The 22,254-nt window shown below is 36.4% G+C and overlaps 1 protein-coding gene across 14 annotated transcripts in view; it reads left to right on the plus strand.

Moving 5' to 3' along the window:
• CHD9 (chromodomain helicase DNA binding protein 9) overlaps positions 1 to 22,254 on the plus strand; it is a 241,857-nt gene that overhangs the window by 31,276 nt on the left and 188,327 nt on the right. For 9 of the 14 annotated variants that reach the window (XM_074293384.1, XM_074293391.1, XM_074293392.1 and 6 more), the window contains exon 1: positions 2,473 to 2,625. The exons of 2 other annotated variants lie outside the window; for them this stretch is intronic. The gene's annotated coding sequence lies outside the window, so the exon portion shown is untranslated. Of the gene's footprint in view, positions 1 to 2,472; positions 2,626 to 22,254 lie in introns of those variants that run through there. 3 more of the 14 variants (XM_074293387.1, XM_074293388.1, XM_074293389.1) reach the window with 2 other exon arrangements.

Here is a 22,254-nt window from a genome sequence, read left to right on the forward strand (position 1 = left end):
CTTTTGTAATAGCTCCAGTTCTTCCTCATCTCTGTCTCTTAAAAACCTTATTTTAGAAGTCTGCTCAAGCCACCCTCCTACTGGCTACTTCAGTAGCCATTTTCAGGTAGCTTTCCCTCTAAGATTAATTTAACATGTTTCTCCCTCATTAGAAGGTAAGTTCACCGAAGGCAGGGACTGTTTTTGTCTTTTATATTCTCAGGGCATATATATAGCATAGTGGCTGGCATATAATAAGTATTTAATGAATGCTTGCTTAATTGACTAAGTTCTAGAGCATTCAAGTCAGGATATCCAGTTTAATAAAAAGCCTAACTGCATGCCCTTTTGAAACCAGTTGAAAGACCTACGAACATTTAATTAGATTTAACAGGCTTTCAATATTCAAAACAGCTGTCATATGGAAAAGACACTACACTTGTTCTCTCTTTGGTCCCATAGAGTCAGACTGTCATTGATGGATTAATTCCCTGGATAGAATTAAAGTCTTCAGACATTATCTCACAAAATCTTGGTCATGTTCATAGATTTTGAGCAGGTGAGCTAATCAACCTTCTCAATGTACAAATAAAGAAACTTAGGCCCAGAGATATTAGGTGACTCATCTAAGATAGCAAATGGAAGATGAGATTGCAACTCTCGCCCTCTAATTAATAAAAATAAGGAAGATAAATTGTCCATGTAACTATGGTAGTGTAGCGGAAAGGACACCGGCCCTGAAGTTAGAGTAGTCAGGGACTTGGTTTGAATCATCCCTTTTCTGCTATTTGTTGTATGACTGTGGAAAAAGGAGGGAGGGAATAAACATTTAATAGCATTTTGTGCCCAATGCTTTGCCCATATTATTTCATTTGGTTTTCACACCAATCCTGGGAAGTAGGTGCTTTATGATCCTCATTTCATATAGAGGTTAATGACTAGCTAGTAAATATCTTGAGGCTGGATTTGAGCTCAGGTTGCCTTGACTCTATCCACTCTATCCACCTAAATGTCGAAAATCCCTGTCTGGGCCTCAGTTTCCATATAGGAGAGAAGGCTAAATGATATCTAAGTCCATTCCAGGCTTCCTGGAGATGAGCAGACGCTATCAGGTTCTGATGCTCCCTCGGTGACACTGGACAGTTCCTTTACCTCTCTTGGTCTCAGGTTCATGATGTAAAAAGCAGAGGGGATAGATTACATGATCTCTTAGGACCCCTCATTTCTAAACCTTAAACTGCTACCAATATTTACTGTTAATAAACTTCAGTGCTCTTTTGTAAATGCCGTGAGATCCAGCAAACTTTTATTACCTGTATAATCGGATGCCAAATATGGTCCCAGAAAGGCACGGTTAGATTGGGATAGTACTTTTTTGCTTCTAGGTCTGACTCTAATGCTGTGACCTTAGATCCCATTTCCTTTCCAAATCCTCGTTTTCTCCTCAGTGAAGCGTCTCAGATAATACTAAGTGCTGCTTATCGTACACGACTTAAAAAGTTTGCAAGCCTGAAAAGCAGTACCTAACTGTAAATGTTTATTGCTGTTAAAGCTTGCTCGCCAGCAACATCTGTACACACACAAACGTATTTTTATTTTTGTGTAGATATTTAATGTCGATAACAGTGGAACCAGTCAAGGTTCCGGCACATCTCATTCAGAGGGATCTTTTTCGGCTCCTATAGGATTCCACAACATAGGTATAGAAGGCATAAAGATTTTAAATCTGAAAATGTGGGTCTTCGTATACATTAGCGTTTGGAAATGGGAAAATCTAAGAATGCAGCTCGTGCTTCACAAGGTAGATTTGCACCGTCCTACTAGAACAGGAGAAACGTGCAGCCTCGCACGGGTAGGGAAGGGGCGGGGCGCATGGTCCGGCAAAGACCCTGATTCACTCTAGGAGGGTCCGGAGGGACTCATGCCTAAGCGCGCCTTCTCAAAGGCGATTTCTCGCAGGGTAGCAGTGCGGTGCGGACTGACGGGGGTCCGATTCCAGGCAGTGACGTGGCGGCGTGGCCGCGTCCGGGGCGGGAGGAGTCGGGGTGTGATCAGAGGGGCCGAGCAGGGTCCTGACGTGGCGGCCGGGCCGTGGGAAGGGGCGGGCCGGTGGGAAGGGGCGGGGCAGGGTGCTGCACTGTGCCGCGCTCCGGCCAGAGGGCGCCCCAGCCACGGCCTTGCCGGGATCTGAGACCTCCCAGTATCTTGTGCGAGGCGGCCCGGAGTAACCGCGCTGGGGATTGGGTTGGCGGATCTTTGGGGCCTTGATGAAGCTAGGGCAACTCCGCCCCTTCATCGCCCTTCTCCTTCCCTTCCCTTTCCAGAGCTTGCGTAGGGTCTAGGGTGGGGAGGGGAAAGGAAGACTGAGATAAGGCATCTTTTCTCTTTTGCTCCGTCTTCTCCGCTGCAGAAGCAGCAACAGCCGCAGCTACAGCCCCGCCCATTCGGGCCAATCAGCGGCTTGGGCACAAATATGCAAATGAGGCGCCTGTGCTGTCGGTGTGCCGCTCGTTGGGGCTGGTGGGGTCGCGCTTGGGGAGTGAACTGGGCCAATCAGGCGAGTGCGTGGCGGCGCGGGGGAGGCGGTGCCCCTTCCCTCCTCCCTCCTCGACCCCGCTCTGACAGGGGGGCCTGGCCGCGCCGCCGGTAAGTGCTGCCGCCGCTGCCGCCTCCGCCGCCAACCGCTGCCAACCGCCGCTAGAGGGGAGAGCTGGGGCCCCGCTCAACTGGTGGGGAGAGGCTGGAGGGCGGGCGGCGCGCGGGCTGGGGCCGGCGGGGGCGGGTGTCTATCAGGCGGGTGGTCTCGGGGCCCCCTCAGGGCCAGCCGGTCGTGTCAGTCTCCGCCGTGGTGGGGGGCGGGCGCCGCCGGCGGCGGGGGGCGGCTCCGTCATGGCGAACCGAGCGGCGGTGAGTACGTGCTGCCGCCGCCGCCTTCGCCCAGTCAGGGGGTCGGGGCCGGGACCGGGGCCAGGGCTAGGGCCAGGCCGCGCTCCCGCGGAAGAGGTCTTTGACTTGAGGGGGTGTGGAAGGGGCGAGGCTGGAGGCTGACGAGGGTCCCTGACACGTGTGGCTGAGAGCGCTGGAGACTCCTGGGGCTGTCATGGCTGCGGGCTACCTCCGTCGTCTGTCCGGGGGCCGACCCAGCCGCCGCCACCGCCGTGCCTGTTGCACGGGTGTGTGTGTATGTGTGAGTGTGTATGGTGTGCTGTGGTGTGGTGTGGGGAGGTGGCGTCTGCCCCTCGCGCTGCTTGTAGGTGGAGGGAGGGGGCCTTGGCATGCGGTTGCTTGGCCTCTAGCCGTGTTCCCACCTTTCAGAGAGAGAGAGAGAGAGAGAAGCTCCTGGGTCTTAGGCCCTGGTACCCCTGGCCCTCCCTCTCCCCAGGCTTTTCTTCCTTCACTCCTCCACCCCCCCACCTTGGTCTCCTTCAGCTTCCAGTCCCCTCCCTCCATCCTTCGTTTCCCTACTACTCTCTCACCCCTTTACTCCTCCCTTCCCCCGTCCTCCAGTCGTGACTCATTGATTGGGTGTCCCGGGAGCACGGCGTGCCCTAGGGCACCGGGCCTCCTGTGCTTTCCCAGGCCCTGGCTCTGGGGTTTCAGCAGTGCTTCCACTTGGCGATACTCCGCCAGTCCCTTCCCCCGCTCCCTGCTTTCCCATCGTGGCAGCTCTCTCTGGGCCTATATTCATGCCAACAGCATGGCCAGGTTTCCTCTCATCTGCTCTGTGCGTGCTTGGTTGCAGCTGCTTCATGGCATTAAAGGATATAATGGGTGATTCCATGGCATCCCCTGAACTAAGTACCATCTCCCAAGTCTGGTATATTACTAATCAGTGGGCCCTTACTTCAACTGCAGGTCAGCCTTGGTTGTTTTTGTTTTGGGGGTTGTTTTTTGTTTTGCCTTTTTTTTTTTAAATAAAACTTTTCATTATGAAACCATTTAGAGGAGAATAAAAGTTATTTGAGACATGCTGTTAACACTTGTTACACACAATTACTCTCATAGAGGCCTTGGATATGACATCTCCATATTACCCAGGAGATATAAGCCCACTTCCAACATGTGTCCTTTTCAACATGAAATCTTAATTGTGTTACTAAAATTTGAGACTATCAGAATTTAGTTTGCCAGTCTCTAAAAAGTGCTACATTCACATTTCTTACCATTTAATCATAACTTAAGTCCTTCCAGTTTTGATTGTCATATTTTATATCATACTGAGGACAAGGAGAGTATTTTGTCCTATATTACTTTTTAATTGTTCCTTATTTAAAAATCTGGTAGAGGAAAACATAGTGTTATTGCTCTATTTCTGTAGAAGGTCTCAAAAATTTGTGGTCCAGTTCTCTCACTGTACAGATAAAACTGAAGATCTGAAGAAGTTAAATGATTTGTCCATGATCACAGTGGTAAAAAGCATGAGAGAAAGGATTTGAACTTTTAATTCCCTAGCTTACTCTTTCCAGTCTACCATCCTGACTTATAAAACAGTTTACAAAGGGATTTTTAGTAAAGAACATGAGTTCAAATAATGAGCTTACATTATATGTTGAATTTACAGAAATCAATAGGATTTACAGTACACAAAAACCTAGCATAGTCCTATCTAGCAGGAGGTATTTAATATTTGTTGAATGAATATGAAAAATGCACTGTGTTCATTAATAGTTAACCTGGGGCTCTCCACATTTAGCTGGGTTCCCTTCTATCTCTCCAACTTCATCTATGATTCAAACAACACCTGTTGCTAAAATTAAGGTACAGCTGTACTATATATTTACCAAAACATTTATTAGTATTTTTAATAGTAATTATTAAACAGTATGCAATAAGTTTTAGCAGAAGAATTGATGAGAGAGAATATAATCAACTTAAGAAAAAAAAAACATGCTAATAGATTGATTCAGGAAAATGAAAGGGAAAAAGAATCAGGGAGGTAAAGTACAGTGAAAAAGAACTAAAACTGTCAGGATATCTAGATTTTGGTCCCAGGTCTGATATTTATCTTTACCTGTGTCACCTTCAATTCAATAAAAAAGTATTTAGTGGATATTAAAGCAAGTAACTTAGGGGCTTCAGTTTCCTCATTTTTTATGCAGAAGTTGAGAAGGGTGGTTTGAACTTAGAGCATCTCTTAAAATCGTCTTCAGTAGTAAAATTGTATGATTCCTAAGCACCTGTAAAGTAGCCACAGAATAGAGTTTTAGGAATTCAGAAAAGTATGTTTGAATTTTTAAAGGAAAGACACAATAAAGGTTTTCAATAGATAATATATATATGTGCAGAATGAAAGACTTTAAAAAATAGCAGAATCTTAGGTGAAAAAAACAGTCTTTTGTCAAGACAAAATTCATCAGCAAGGCTTTAGTATAGTTATGTTAAATGTTAAAGACATTAGAAATATTAATGTGAAGAGGGCTCTGCAGATGAAATCTGAGAGATGGGGAAATAACAGGGAGAATATTGGTACTAAAATTAGTAGAAGAAAACTTAACTGGACAGGTTAGGACATTTTAATCTGCTTTAAAAATTGGCACCTTGTTTTTACATCACATTTCTCACTGTATTCTTCCCTCATTTCACTTCGCATTTTGGTTTTTATTCAATTACCATTAAATATTAAAGACAAAGATCAATAAGGGAATAATAAACTTGGAAATCACCAATGAAAATATAAATTGGAGAAGGAAACTATGTTTACAGAGATATTGGAGATGAGCAAGGAAAAAAGTAGTTAAAATCATGAGAAGCATAGAGAGAAAGCATATAATAAATACTTTTAGAAATAGTGGGTAGATTGGGAAGAATTAGCCAGATAATTGTTGTGGTGAGATTCTTTCAATTACAGAAAAAAAATATCCAAGAATATAATAAAGATTACAAAGTTGAAGTGGTAGTTAGTCAGGTTACCTTAAGTAAGAGCTTCATTTTAAGATTTGGATGTCTCCAACTTGAAAGATTTTCATTAAATAGTGATCATAAATTGATAGAATGTTTTCTAATCTATTAAAAATTTGAAATATTCAATTCAAAATTCAAATTGCCACTGTGGCATTGGTATACCATGTAGAAGATGCATTGCTGGTACAATGATATGACTACATTGCCTTAGTTCATAAATATAGGATGCAACATTCCATTCATCTTCTAGCTCTCTCTGTTATTAGTTACCTTAAGTTCTACCTTTGAGTAAATAGAATGATAGAAAATCCAGGCAGATGACAAACAGAATCTTAGAGAACAGAAAGCTCACTGGATTTATAGTTGTTTTCTGGCTCTTCTGTCATATCTCCCTATTTTCTTGTATCTTCAGATAGCCCTGTCATAAAGTGGCATTTAATACCTGACCTGTAGCAAAGATTCATAGTATTTAGGCAGAAGGGGTAGATGGGGCTCAGAAGATATGTGACTTGCCTGCCATAGTATTATAGGGATCCAACTTAGATGTGTCAGGTGTTTTTAAGACTTTTAACTTCTGTTGAAAGTGTCACTATATTTAGAAAGGAAGATAAAAAGCTTTCAAGCTTAATACTTTTTTAATGGAAAAGTAATTAAAAATATTTTATTGTTAAAAGAAAACATTTTTTTTTGGCATTTACTAAGTGCATTTCAGTCTTTGAAAGTATATTTGATGAAAGTTTTCATTTTACATATAAAATTAGAAAATCCCTATTTCCCTTCCCCTTCCCAAAATTGCCCTTAATAGTATCATATATAGTTATAAACCTTTAAAAAAAACTGCTCTCAATTATGTCTCTGACTATGTAGTCATTGATATGTGTAGCTTATTTGGATATATCATTTTTAATGAGGGCTCTAAAGCTAACTAGCAGAAATTGCTTAGGCTGCCCTGTTAATATTTATGAAATAGTTTGCCTTCCTGTAATATAACTATTACTGAATGAACAGATTTGTAAGAATGGTTTTGGGCTTTTTTTTCTTTTTCTTTTTTTGGGGGGGGTGTTTTTTTTTTTCTTTTTTTAAAGCTAAATGAGCTTTATATTTGAAGACTTAAATTATTTCATCTAAAAGGACAAGATTTATAGCTGGAAAAAAGTACAGTCTTTTTGAGTTGCAATTGTTGTTTCTGTTTGAATAGATCATAAGATAAATTATATTGTTTTGTTTATAATAAAATATCGGAAGCTAACTTAACATCTTATTAAAGTATATAGGGAGAAAACTTCCACAATTTTATGTATCACTCAAGTTTGGTTTATTTTGGAATTTGTATATATTCTCACAGGTAAGGAATTGTGGTATATTTTTGTTCCCTTTAACTTTATAAACTTTATTAATTATTTTTAAGAAGCTGTCATATATATATATATATATATATATATATATATATATATATACACACACACATATACACACACACATTTGTATACATATGTTTGTATATGTGTTTGTCTTTTTGATTGAAATGCAGTGTGGTGGTAATGTACACAGCGTGGACCTCTGAGTAAGTTCTGCCTCTGACACATACTAGTTAGTTCTGGGACCCTAGGCAAGCTACTTTATCTGTCAGGTTCTAATGCAACTCTCTGAAACCATTAGTTTTAGAACATTTGTTGATCTGTATTGGGTGGTGGAAGTTACCATAACACTATGTTCCTATGCCAGTGAAATCACAAGTGTAAATCAAGAAATTGATTGAAATAATTCTAGCTTATTATTTATGACTATGGGGACAAGGGGAAAGGAAGAATGGGCAAAACAATTCTAAAACAGTAGTTTTAATATTGTTTTGGTCATCAGCAGCAGCAGCATACTAACTGACATTTTACTTAGAACTTTAACATTTATAAAACATTTATATACTTTACTTCATTTGAGCTGTACAACAATTCCATTGCCCAATTCTTTGGCTTTGTTGGGCATACTGCAAATTGATATTGCCAATTTTCTTTTGGGAGATTTAACATTGAGGATCATCTAGAGTTCAGTGAAAAGGCTAATTGTAGGCATGATTAGGCTGTTCCATATTATGAGCAAGGAATGAAGAAGAAACCACCTGAAGGATAAAGAAATATATGAATAAAAAAAAATGGGTGTTAGTCACATGATAAAAGCAATAAATAAATGATGCACTGCCTGTGTAATGCATTGCTGTGTTTCGAGAAACTGAGAGTCTTGTTAGTTTATCTGAATCTTTGTTTCTTAAACATCCATGGAGGTTGTGGGGGGTAGTGGAAAACTCATGAGATCTGTAGTCAACAGATGTGGTTTTTTTTTTTAATATTGGCTTTGTTACTAAGTTTCTGTGTGATAATAGTCAAGAAAGCCATAGCTTTCTGTACTATTGTTGTTTCATCAGTTTCCTCATCTGAAAAGTGAAGGTATTGGATTTTAGGTAATCTTTCAGGTTCCTTGTTAGCTCTTAAGTCTCTCAGGGGGTTGCTACAATTCACTTTTCTAAATTCCCATTCTATTGCTTCATCGTAGTATGAAAATGACTCTGATTTTTCAAAGGTCATTTCAGATAAGTGCCAGGAACTACTACTTTGAAAAGATTTTAGATAAACTCCTGGAAGTGGCCTATGTCTTCAAGGACAGCCTAGTTAAGTTCCAAGTTGGAAGTCCATTACTAGGTTGGCTTTAGAGTTGACTTTTCTGGCCACAACTCTTTAGATGTGAATGGGTTTTGTTCTGTGTAAGTGGAAGTTGATATCTACCCTGACCAAATCACAAATCTTTACAATATTAGAGTTATATTAAATCTTAGGTGGGGCTATGGATTCTTTGGAGCACAATGAATAGATAGTCCATGAAGATTATGAAATGACTGTCCTGAAAAATTCAGTGAACTTTTCCTCAGTTCTTACTTGGTTTTTGATGACAATGACTGTCCATTCCTTTCTGAAACTCTCCTTTGCTTCTGTAGTTTTCTTTCAGCCTTCTTGAGTTCTATAGTATGGCTGCCCTATTTTGAACTGAAACAAGGAGTTTAAAATAATAGAATTTGAAGAACCTTAAAAATTGCCTCTTTCCCTCATCTTAAAAATGAGGGGGTTGAACTAGAGAATCTCATATTTTGATTTTCTGAAAGATTCATTTTTTTATAAGATGGCTGTCTCTAATGATAGATCACCCCATGACTTGTCATATTCTGTGTTTCTTGTCAAAGAAAATCATCAGTTATAGAATCAAGATTGTTAAGAGTATTCCAAAAAAAAGTTGGGTCTTTAAAAAAAAAAAAACAAATTAGTCATAATATTACTTTTAGGTGGTTTAGTTTGGAAAGAGTATATAGTTTATATCCCTTCATAGTTAATTGTTGTAGGGTTCTTGAAGGGAATGAAATTAGAGGAAATATTTTAAGATAAGGGAAATTGGTAGATGTAGGATCTATTGAGATTATAGAATTTTAGAGCTGGAAGAAATCTTAAATATCACCTAGACCAACTTCATTCACCTTTGTTTCTCTAGCATCTAGCATAATACCATAGATGTTTAATAAATTCTGTTGGTTTTAATTGAATTATATTTAAAAAGCTGAGTTTGAGGTTGGGTGATTTATCCAAGATCACATAGTATGTGATAAGTCTAGTTCAAGTCCAGTGTCCTTTTCATAATCTATTGCTTTCTTAGTAATAGGTACTATAAAAGAATATAAAGAGAAAAGTAAGAAAAGGGCATAATAAAAACCTTTATTTTCTCTGAGTTAAATTGAAAGGATTACAATGGGCCCTTTGCCCTTTTCTGCTTACATAGTAGTAATGGAGCAGTGATATAGGCTTCTAATTTCTGGGTATTCTACATGTTAGAGACTTTAGAGACTCAGTATTAGGCAATTTTACTAATATGGTATATAGGGATTGTCTTGCTACTATTTAGAATTGCCTTTATAGCACAAAATATTAAGACAGAAATAATTGAGATTCATTTTAATTCAGAAATCACTTAAATGTATTTCATAGCAACTTATAAGATCACAGATAAATTGATAAGGGACTTGATTATAGGATCACATCCTCATTGAACACAATGAATTGCACACAGTAGGAACTTCAGCATTTGAATGAATGAAATAGTTACTCTGTAGTAAGGAGTAAGTGGAGTAAGCTGCCTATGAGGACATAAGAAATGAATAAAAGAATTGCAAAGCAAGGCTAAAACTGAAGTTAGAATGAAACCATAATGGATCAAGTCTATCTTGTTCTTTTTTCTCTGCCCAGAGTCATGAGAGTAAGAGTAGAAAGGGCAGAGTGTAGTCTGAGTCAGGATTGAGAGTTTACATAATTGTCTAAGTAGAAGGCTTTGGGAACAAAGAGTTTTAGGTAGTGAAGGTGGTGAAATAGCCAGAGAACATGATTTGTGTGAAATGGAAGGGAGAAGAGAAAAAAACAAAAACAAACAACAACAACAACAACCAAAAAAAACAAAACAAAACAAACAAACAAAAAAAAAAACAGAAGGTGAGAGATAAGAAGATTGTAGCCAGAGAAGGATTGAAATCAGAATCTTGGTAGAAAATCAGTGCTTTATGATAAATGAGTTGTGAAGTATTGCCTGTGTGGTAGAAATGGAGATCAATGAAGTAAAGGAAGGCAAGGAACAATTAGGTTGCAAAAGTTATAACAAAATTTGAAAATTTTATTCTTCCCCTTCCATGTCTGTAAACTGAGCCATATTTATTTTTTCCATGAAACTTTGGGCCTTCACTTGTAACACCTACATTATAGCATGCAATTTTGTGTGTTAATCAATAAGTTTTTAAATTATGCTACCTATAAATTGCTGTTTCTTAGAAGCTTTAAATCTTCACTGTAAATCCTTTACTATATATAATATGAACTTTGACTCCTACCTACCATGAAGAGATTATCACTGGACAAAATTTTAATATACTGATTTTTTTAATCTCCCTATCTTTCCCTCTGTCTCTAAATATGTTCAGGTTTCCCTTATCCTCATAATTCTTTTGGAAATTCTTATTACTCCTTAGATTTTGGACTCTAGAATTTGAAAAGGCTTTTGGAAACCTTAAATATGAATAATTGGCTTTCACTGCCTTCACATCCACTCAGCTTTTTACTCCTGTAAATTTGTCTTGCATTTTTACCACTTTACAAAATTAGTCTTAAAAATTATTATTTAGAAACTTTTAAAAATTACTAATGTCCTCATTGTCAGATCTCAGTTCCCAGCTTCCAACGAAATTTTGGAGCATTGGAAACTTTTTTACTTGAAATTTTCTCCTTCCTTATTTCGTGTGACTTTGGTATAATTTATCCTTGATTTTCTTTCAATTTCTTATAAATTTTCTGTCTCCTTTTTTAATAGAAACTCCTGAATTTAATTATTCCTCAAGTTTCTGCCCAGGTGGCTCTTTCTTCTCTTTCTCTGTTCTTTTTGGTGATCACATTTACTTTCCATAATTTGAACAATTATCTCTATGACTTCTAAATCTGCATTTTCAGTAATGTGTTCCAATTCATGCTTAGTTTTTGCATTTTCACCTATCTGTGGATACCTCTCATTAGTGTAACAGAAAGACCACCAAATTTGGAATTGGAAGACCTGGGATCAAATCCCAACTTTCTTCCATTTTTTTTATCCTTTTAAAAAAATTTTAACTTCCTCAGTTACACATTAAAAAAAAATTCCTAATGAATTAATATCAAGAGAGAGAAATCAGAACAAAGGGAAAAACCATGAGAGAAAAAAATAGAAGAAAAAAAGTGAACATGCCATGTGTTGATTTAATTGTCTACATTGTTCTCTCAGATGTGGATGGTGTTTTCCATCCAAAGTTGGGATTTGCCTTGAGTAACTGAAACGCTGAGAAGAACCAAGTCTGTCATAGTTGATGGTTGCACATTCTTGCTGTTGTTGTGTATAATGTTTTTCTGGTTCTGCTTGTTTCAGCACCAGTTCATGTAAATCTTTCCAGGCTTTTCTGAAATCATCCCGTTGATAATTTCTTAGAGAACAATAATATTCCATAACATTCTATATCATAACTTATTCGAACATTTCTCCAGTTGATAGGCATCTACTCATTTTCCAGTTCTTTGCCACCATAAAAAGAGCTGCTACAAACATTTTTGCATGTGTATGTAATGTCCAGGCTAGCTTTTTGGGGGACCTCCAGATGACTTGAAACAAGGATGACTTACTATGTGGGTCCTTTCCCCACTTTTATGATTTCTATGGGATACAGACCCAGTGTTTTATAACCTTTTGGGCAAATTGTTCTCTAAGTTTGTGTTCCAGTTTTCCACAATTCCTTCCAACATTTATCATTAACTTTTCCTGTTATCTCAATCAATCTGAGAGGTGTGAGGTGGTACCTCAGAGTTGTTTTTATTTGCATTTCTCTAGTGATTTCAAGAAGCATGATTTATAATAGCTTTTTATTTTTCAAAATTCATTCAAAGGTAGCTTCAATTTGCAAAACCTTGTGTTCCATATTTTTTCTCTCCTTTTTGCCCATCCATTCCCCTAGACAGCAAATAATCCAGTATAGGTTAAACATGTGCAATTCTTCTAAATATATTTGAATATTTATCATGTTGCACAAGAAAAATTAAAAAAGGAAAAAATGAGAGGGGGAAAAAACAAGTAAGCAAATAAAAACAAAAATAAAAGGTGAGAATATTATGTTATGATTTACAGTCACCATAGTCTTGTCTTTGGAAGCAGATGGCTCTCTCCATCACAAGTATATTGAAATTGGCCTGAATCACTTCATTGTTGAAAAGAGCCAAGTCCATTAGAGTTGATCATCGTATAATGCTCTCTTGGTTCTATTCACTTCACTTAGGATCAGTTCATGTAAGTCTCTCCAGGCCTTTCTGAAATTATCCGGCTGATCATTTCTTATAGAACAATAATATTCCATAACATTAATATAGCATAATTTATTCAGCCATTTTCTCACTAGTGGACATCTCAATTTCCAGGCCTTTGCCACTACATAAAGGACTGCTACAAACATTTTTGCAAAATGGGTCCTTTTCCCTTTTTTATGATCTCTTTGGGATACAGACCCAGTAGGAACACTGCTGGATCAAAGAGTATTCATAGTTGATAATCCTTTGGGCATAATTCCAAATTGAAGAGCATTTGTTTTCCATATGACCAAAGATGGCTTTAATTTCTTCACCTGAAAATTGTTCATATCCTTTGACATATCAATTAAGTAATAAATTTTATTCTTATGATTTTGACTCAGTTCTTTATATATTTTTGAAATGAGGCCTTTATCAAAAACATTATAAATTTTTCTCCAGCTTTATGTTTCTTTTATAGTCTTGACTGCATTAGTTTTGTTTGTGTAAAAACCTTTTTAATTTAATGTGATCAAAGTTGTCCATTTTGCATTTCATAATGCTCTTTAGTTCTTTGCTGACCATAAATTCCTCCTTTCATGAAAGGTCTTATAGGTAAACTATCCCATGCTCTCCTAATTTGCTTTTAGTATCTTCCTTTACATCCAAACTTTAATTTGATATTTTTCTTGAAAATTTTTTACCTCTTCATTCTAACAAACAGGTCCAGAAAATAGCAGTGCCTTCAGAACACCAGTCATGTTTCCAATTTGGCTCTGGTAGCCATCATCACAGAGCAAATCCTATGGAGAAGGCACTCTCCATTCCTGCTGCCACTCCCACCAGCTGCCACTAGTGATGCAAGCAAGCCAATGTAGTTGAAGCAGCTTGGCATCCTGAGGGAGTATAAAAGGTTTCATGTAACTAGACGGGTCAATTTACTGCTATAAGGGTAGCATAGTGGATAGAGCACCAGCCTTGAATTCAGGAGGACCCGAGTTCAAATCTGGTCTCAGACACTTAACACTTCCTAGCTGTGTGACCCTGGACAAGTCACTTAACCCCAGCCTCAAAAAAAAAAAAAAAAAAGAGAGAGAGAGAGAGAGAGAGAGAGAGAGAGAGAGAGAGAGAGAGAGAGAGAGAGAGAGAGAGAGAGAGAGACACTAAATGAGATAAGGCTCAGGACCCAGAGAGATTATTCATTAAAGGTGTAAACCCAGAGGGAATCCACAAATAGGTTTCAGATTGACCCCTTTACCTCAGTTTCCCCATTGATAAGCATCCTTTACTCCATGGGAGACTCTCCTCTCCCCCCCAAAAAAAAATAATTTTACTGTTATAACCTATCCCACCACTTAACTCTCTCAACTCCAAGACAGTCTAGGACCAATAGCTTTGGGAATGGTAGTACTCTCCAGACAATGAGTTCTCCTTCCAATGGTGGCCTGGCTGTCATGGAGTGGAATAAATTATGTGATTATGGGAACTTCTAACTACCTCTTCAAAGGCTTCAATTGCCACCTCCTCAGGAGCTATAGCTGTTGAAGACCCAGAAAAGAATATTTTTACCACCCAAAGTACTTGACACCATCAAGTAGTTCACCATCAGAAACAGATACATTTTAATCACCCTAGGCCATTGGCTTTGTCACTGTACTCAAATTTCCCTGATCTTTTATATTTGACTTTTTGCTGAAACTTATATAGTGTCTCCCCTTTAGAATGTGATATGGGCCCCTTAGGATAAGAGACTGTCTTTTCTGTTTGTATCTCTAGTGCTTAGCACATAGTAAGTACTTAATACTTTTTTACTTACTCTTAGTTCATTTGTGTGAAAAAACACTTGTTTTCCCTTGTCAGCTACACTTGGAACCTAGCCTTCTCAGTCTCCTGATAACCTGTCAATATAGCCTATGGCATCATATGGCCTCTGACAGTATCTCTTGCATCTGACTCCTTTTCATAACCACTGTTATACCATTAGCCAGGCTCTAATTCTTAATAGGACTATTGAAACCACTTTCCAACTAAGCTTTTATCCAACCTCTTCCCTCCCCAATCAATCCTATATATTATTATTGCCAAATTAATTTCCCTAAAGCACAGCTTTGAATATGTCATTTCTCAGCTCAAAACCTTTCAGTGGCTCCCCACTGTATTGTAGTTAAAGCTGAGACTTAGTCTGCCATGAAAAACTCCCCATAACTAACTTTTTTAAAGTCTTATCTATTACTGTTCGACTATGGATACTCTGTAAATCAGCTGAACCAAGATAGTCTCTTCCTGAGTATATCCTTGGGCTTTTTGGTTTTTATAACTTGACTCAAATTATTCAGTCTTAAATTGCCCTCCCACAGTCTACCTTTCAACTTGTTGAAATGCTATTCATCTTCCCTCTTCCCAGTTCAGATACTTTCATGAAACCTTCTGTAATTCCCCTTAGCAGATACTTAATTCTTCTTCTTTTGAAGCCTTAAAGCACATTGTGGTGTTTTGTTTTTTGTTGTTTTTTTTTGGTGGTACTTGTATTTTGGCATATGTATAAGTACAATAACAAATCACATTTCTTAATTCTTGTGAGGAAAATAATATCCGCATTTTATAGATGAGGGTGCTGTGGATGGGAAAGGTTAAGAGTCTTGACAAGGGTCACATAGGTTTGAGGTGAGGTATCAACTGAGTTTTTTCTGATTCCATGTTCAGCACTCTTAATCATAATAGATATCTTGTCTCTCAAATGTTTAATTGAATAATTCAGTTTACTAATCTATATTTACTGCCTCTATACCCACTCAGTCCTTTACTTCTTCTAATTTGTCTTGAATTTTTATCATTTTAAAAAATTAGTTCACATCAAAATTATTAATGACCTGATTATCAAATCTCCATGATATATTTGGAGCATTTGAAACTTAAAAAAAAAAAATCACGTCCTTCCTTAGCTTATGTGACATTGACTTCACTTTTTGTTTTCCTTCATTTTTTTTTAATCATTGCTCTTTCTCCTTTATTACAAATTCTTAAATGTAGATATTCCTTAAGGTTGCAAAATAGAAAGACAAATTACAGAATTACTGATTTAGAAGGGAAGGGGAACTTAATCTATTCCAACTTCCTCATTTTACAAACTAAGGGTTAGAAAATGTTCAGTGCCTTGCCCAATATGAAGTGGGTAGTAAGTGGTATTTGACCCATCAGATACTTTGACTCTGAATTTACTTAATTTTCATTATGCCATGGGTTTTCATTTGGCTTTGGGATATATTTTATAGTTATATTTGAATATGAGCATGTCTAATGAGAATAATATAAATTTAAGGATAGAGAAGACCTTATCTAATATCCTTATTTTGCACACAACTCTGAGACCTAGAGAGATATGACTTCTATTAACTTAAAATAATGTACTATAACCAAATAATATAATATAATAAAATAAAATAATATAACCATGAAAATTTGACTCAGGAGGAAGAACTGAAGATCTATAGAGTTTATTATTCATATTTTTTCCTGCATCCTGCCTGAAACATTGATAATTATTTCTTAGTTTTATTTCAGCATCAGCTGAAATTGAACTGACCATTATCAGTGGTTTTTGGAGCTGGGATGAGGTAAATTGATTAAAGAGTTTCCCCACTGAGATGCAAAGCAATACTAAATTTGATATGAATGTCAACAAAGCAGGTAAAAAGACTAAGTTGTAAACAGAGGAGAATGTTAACAAAGAATGTACAGAAGTATTGTAGTTTTATACAAACTATTTTAAAAATCAGAGATCAGCAAAACTTTAAGATCAGACCTTCTTCTTGTTTTTTAGAGTCTGAATGGTTTTATTGCATTTTAAAATGTAAAAACCATTCTTATCTGGCAAGCTGTACAAAAACAGGAGGTGAACGGAATTCAGATCATAGTTTGCTAAGCTGTCAATAACTAGGAAAGCAAGATTTTGCCTAAATAATATTACTTATGAATAATTACTTCTCTGCATTGGGAGAAGGAGTTTCTCATCAGGAATATTAGTAAAATCATACCTTTGTTTCAAAAGTAAACTTGTAAGATTTAGGCTCTAAAATGAAATTATAAGAGTAACTTACTAACTTCCAACATAAGATTTTTCAGAAGAAATTCCATAGGTTGCATTTGCATCAACTTTTCTGTTTGTTTTTGAGGCTATTTTAAATCTTCTTGATGTCTCTAATAAGTAGAGGAAGGGATAGAGTTAAATATCATGAAAACAAAGGTAATAAATAAGTTATTACTGGTCATAAGATAATGGTGCCATCATCTATAAATATAAGTTGGATGTTTTAGAAGTGTCTAATTTAAAACATAGTAAGAAAAAACTCTTGATACATAATAGTCATTTCATAAGGATACCTTTTTAAGTGTTTGCCCTGTACTTAACTGTACTGCTAGATACTATATGACAAGTCACAGTAAGTAGAAGACATGATATGTGGCCTTGAGAAGACTAGTATTTTGAACAATATGTGAAATATTGTTCTCTTGATAAAAACAGAATTTGTTAATAAAGCTGTTCAATTAAACAGAAATACGTCTCCCTTCCCTTTTCCCCCTCTTTCTTACTTCCCAATATGTAGAGGAGCTGAGTGTGTGGAGATGATCTTAAAACCTATATCAGAGTGAACCATCCTGGCTGTTGTGATGGTTCTACATTTTGAATAATAATGGAATCTTGGCAACTCATATTTTCATTATCAATTGGCATTCATTTAGAATGGTGTATTCTTGGCTGACTAGAAAATTTTGATTCCATTGGCACATCATAATTTTAGTTTATATCCATATTATAATTCTTGAAATCCAGAATAAACTGAAAAAAGTGGGATAATGATGGCACTACTACTTTGGATTAACATGGCACCTTCAAAATAATTTAATAAAAAATTTAAGTTTAGTGACTTTCCAGAAGTTTGATGCCAACTTTTAACATAGTTGTTCAACTTTTGTCATCATATAGGAGATTTTGGTCCTTTTCTTTCTTGGGTAATTTGTTCTGAATAGAAATTTGAGATTTGGTACTCCCATTTTATTATGCAAACGAGAAAGCTGTGTCTCAGACTAGTTACTAGACTAGTCCAACATCACTTGGCTAGCTTGGGACAGGGCCAGGAGTAAAACCTACATTACTTGCTAGAGAGGAAATGATATTTGTTAAATATACTCAGTAGTGAAAATGTCTGTTTTTGAACATTGTGAGAAAACTTTTTGTAATATCCTTTAATATTTAAGAATAACCATTAAGTAAAAATTCTTTATGTTAGGGGAAAAAAAGCTCTGGGTTAAAATTTAAGATTTGTAACCAAGGGGCAGCTAGGTGACACAGTTCAGATCTGGTCTCAAACACTTAACACTTCCTAGCTGTGATCCTGGGCAAACTACTTAACCCTAATTGCTTCAGCAAAAAAAAAAAAAAAAAAAAAAAAAAAAAAAAAAAAAAAAGATTTGTAATTAAAATTAACTTTTTTTTACAGACTATCCAAACTAAGATTGGGGTTTTCAAGTACTATTTTTTTTAAAGACTATAGTGAAAGACAACCATACTTCAGTTTGAGGATAAAATTCATTGAAAAGTGTGTGACATTTAGAAAATAGAAGGTATTCCATTCCAGAATAAATAAATGAAATTTCCTTCATTAATAGAGAACACTTTTTATTCCACATTCAAACAAATCACCAAGCTTTTATTAAATGCCTACTGTATGCCATACACTGTGCAAGGTTCTGAGAATACAGATATAAAGGATAAAAATCGCTTAAGTTTGAGGCATTTATATTTAGATCTTAAAAGCAGATCCATACCAAGTAGATAGTTAGACTTAATAAGCAGAATTTAAAATACTAGATAATAAACCACTATTCTAGTAGATCATAGAATTCATGACAAAAAAGAATAGTGATTTGAATGAGAATTTATAATTAAACAAGATATATCTCCAGGTATGTTACAAACATGAATATGGAAACTGGATATCTTTTCAATTGCCATGTGGTATAAGAAAATTGTTGAAGGAGGTTCAAGCTATAATGATGGCTAGTATACATTTTTATTCTTGGAGGATGGATAATAAATTGGCGAAGTTGGAAATGAAATCTATATAAGGGATCAAGGATCAAGGTTGAGGAGTAGAGACTCTTTACTTGTTCAGCTCTTATTGCATGAAAGACCTTGTTAAAAGGTCAGTACTAAATAATTAAAAAAATTAAATCTAATTCTTTGATCACCCTGTAATCTTGAAAGGGTTCACTCTAGGAGCTAGAGACTTTATCCGAAGGTGGAATATTTATTTTAAAATTTCTGTTAAATCTAAATGTACAATAATAATTTGAAACTTAAATTTTATTTTTGCTGCATTTTTGTACCCTATTTTTTCTTTAACCAATGCCTCTTTTCTTTGTAATCAAAAACAAAACAAAACCCCAAACATTTAAAGACACTAACATAGCCATGGCTTCTGACTTTTTATATTGCATTCTTTATCTTGAAGACTCACCCCCTTTTCTAAGAAGAAAAGTTGAGTTTCCTTACCAGCATTCTACAGCTGAGTTTGTTTATTATAGTTCATTAGATTATCTTATACTTTATTGTAGCCACTGAGTATTGTTGTCTTGGTTTTACTTTAGTGTGTCACTTTGTGTTTTTTCAATTCTTTGCATTAGTCATTTCTTAAATGGATCTGTGATCTTACCAAAGTAGTCACCCTTTCTGGTGTCAGAATCCCATTATATTTATTCCTGCCCATCCTGTGTAGCAAGTGTCTGGTACTTTGTAGGCACCTAAATGCTTGGTGATTAAAAGTTCCTAACTAGAGTTACCAAAGAAATCCTTAATATTGATTATTTTTATAAAAATTTTATTTGAAAAGGAGAATAGACATATGGAGATAACAAGAAAGAGTTTGACATATCCATTGCAGAGATTAGGATCACAAATCTATTATTGTCTTGTTGCAGTAAAAATCCAGTTGAGAATAATTATACATTTTAGAAGACCCAGTCAGCATGGCTTTGTCATTTGTTTCAACTCAATTATATATCATCTGAATTTGACTAAAGGAGGCAGATGACGGTAATAATTAAGGATAATGATTGATGAACATTATTAGCAATAGACAAGAAGGGAAAGGATTTAAAAGTGGATATAAAGTTAGTTTATCAAAAAGTTAAGATACAGTTGGGAAGAGAATATAGCTAAAGCAAAAATAATAGAGCATATATCTAAGGGGTTTGGGAAATGAAAGTCATAGTGAGGATGAAAAAGTGTTAAGTATCATAAGACCTAGGGTGAAAATGATTGATAAAAGGTTATCATCATATGAAGAAATTTCGGAATTTGTTGAATGCAAAATAGATCTCTTATGGATGTTGGCAAGATTAAAGGAGGATATTAGGTCAGAGCCAGCCAGGTTGACTGAATAGCAGGAAATACAATTGAACTGTATTCTACAAGTCCTTCACATGGATCTAAAAAATGTACCAGACTAGGGCTTGATTTGGAGATCCAAGAAAAAGTCAGTCATTTTTTAACCCAGATCATCAAAGGGAAACAGAAAGTTCTTTGGACATTAGGGAGAGAGTCTATCCAGGAATGACCACATGGAATTCTCTTTTGCAAGCAAATGTTATGCACCAGAGTAAGAAGAGGTACTGGATTTGACATATAAGGGCCTAGATAGACTTGGGCAAAACGTAGTAATTGGTACCAACTAGAAGTTCTGCTACTTATTAGCCAGTTTAGGCCGCAGATCCAGGGCATACCGAGGAGAGATCTACAACTAGGGATGGTTCTACAGGATAGAAAATAATCATGAACCCTAGTCTGTATATTGAGAAAGCAAGTTTAAAAACTAACAGTAGCTATGTGACTTGACCTTAAGAGTAGTGGGGGCTCTCAAATTCCAGCCCCTATCCCAGGCTGGAACCTGCAGGAAAACAACCAGGGGAGGAGTCGTATAACAAGGGCAAACCTGCAGTTCTGTTTCCATGAGTCTACAAATCTTTCTAGCAGGTTTATAGTAGCTAAATTCTACAACAGCCTACTGTCATTCCAACCAAGGGAAGCCCATAGGCATGTTGCTCAGACTGAAATCCAGGTCAGAAACATGCAGAAGTCAGAAGAGAAAAACAGTGATTAGACTTTCCCAATTAGACTACTTGTGAGGGTGTTGAAAGTTGGGAGGTCTCCATTCTGAGGTGTCTCTTAGATCTTAAAAGAACACAGAACTCAGTTACTCAGAAAGTAGCAGAAAGATCCAAGATGAACAAGAACTTCTTGGGCATATCTTTCAGAAATGCTCAGAGTCTGGCCCCAGCATCAATTTTAAAAGCAAAAATTGGGCTGGAAGAATGATCAAACAAACAAAAAGAATCCCCCAATAAGGATCTCATATAGTGATGAGCATGCTCAAGAGACAAAGAAGAAAATGATTATGAAATATCTCGAAACAAAATCTCAAAGAAAAACACAGCTTAAGTTCTACTGGAATTTCTAGAAGAGGGAGAAGTTACAAAATTAAACATGTTATAAATGAAGTGAGAGTGCTAGAGGCAAAAATGGAGGGGATATGTATGCATGAGAGCTATGGAATAAAGAATTGGAAAGAGAACAGTTTAGTACAAAATGTAGAGTGCTTTATTCAACTAATGTACTCCCTGAAAATTAGAGGACCATATAGAAAAGGATGAAAAAAAAAAGTTGATAATAAAAAAAACCAAAACAAAACAAAAACCCAAAACTGACTTAGAAACTAGAGATGATTCTTAAGTTATATGATTCTTATATTTTAAATACATATATAATATATATATATATATGTATATATATATATATATATATAAAATCTATAAGATTCTTAAATTATAAAATACTAGACTACTTGAAATCCAGGACCAAAAAGAGCCTAAACACAATCTTTAAAAGTGGATATAAAGCTGAGTTTATCAAAAAGTTGAGATAGAAATGGAAGAAGAGTATAGCTAAAGCAGGAATGATATAGCATGAAAAATATCTGAGAGGTTGTGGTATTGAAGGTCATAGTGAGGATGAAAAAGTGTTAGGAATCATAAGACCTAGGCTATTTAGATTTCTTCTGAACTACAGTGCTCTCACAATAGTATTAAAATAGAATTCCTTCGTGATCTCCTGAGAAAAATCTCCCAAATGAAAACTCAAGAACATTGTAGCCAAAATCTAAAACTTCTAGGTCACAGAAAATATCTTCCAAATAATGAGAAGAAAATAGAGTGTTGGGGAACTCTACAGTCAGAATCATACATATTTTAGCAAGGAAACAGAGCTTGGAATACAGCATTCTAGAAAGTTATGATTAACTTACCCATGAAACGTATCACAGGGGAAAATGGATCTTTAATGAAATAGAAGTCTTCCAAGCATTTCTAATGAAAAGAAACTATGAAGTGCAAACATAAAAGTCAAGAAAATCATAAAAGGGTAAACATGAATGCATGACTA

Source organism: Sminthopsis crassicaudata, chromosome 2 (genome assembly GCF_048593235.1).
Source record: "Sminthopsis crassicaudata isolate SCR6 chromosome 2, ASM4859323v1, whole genome shotgun sequence".
NCBI lineage: Eukaryota > Metazoa > Chordata > Mammalia > Dasyuromorphia > Dasyuridae > Sminthopsis > Sminthopsis crassicaudata.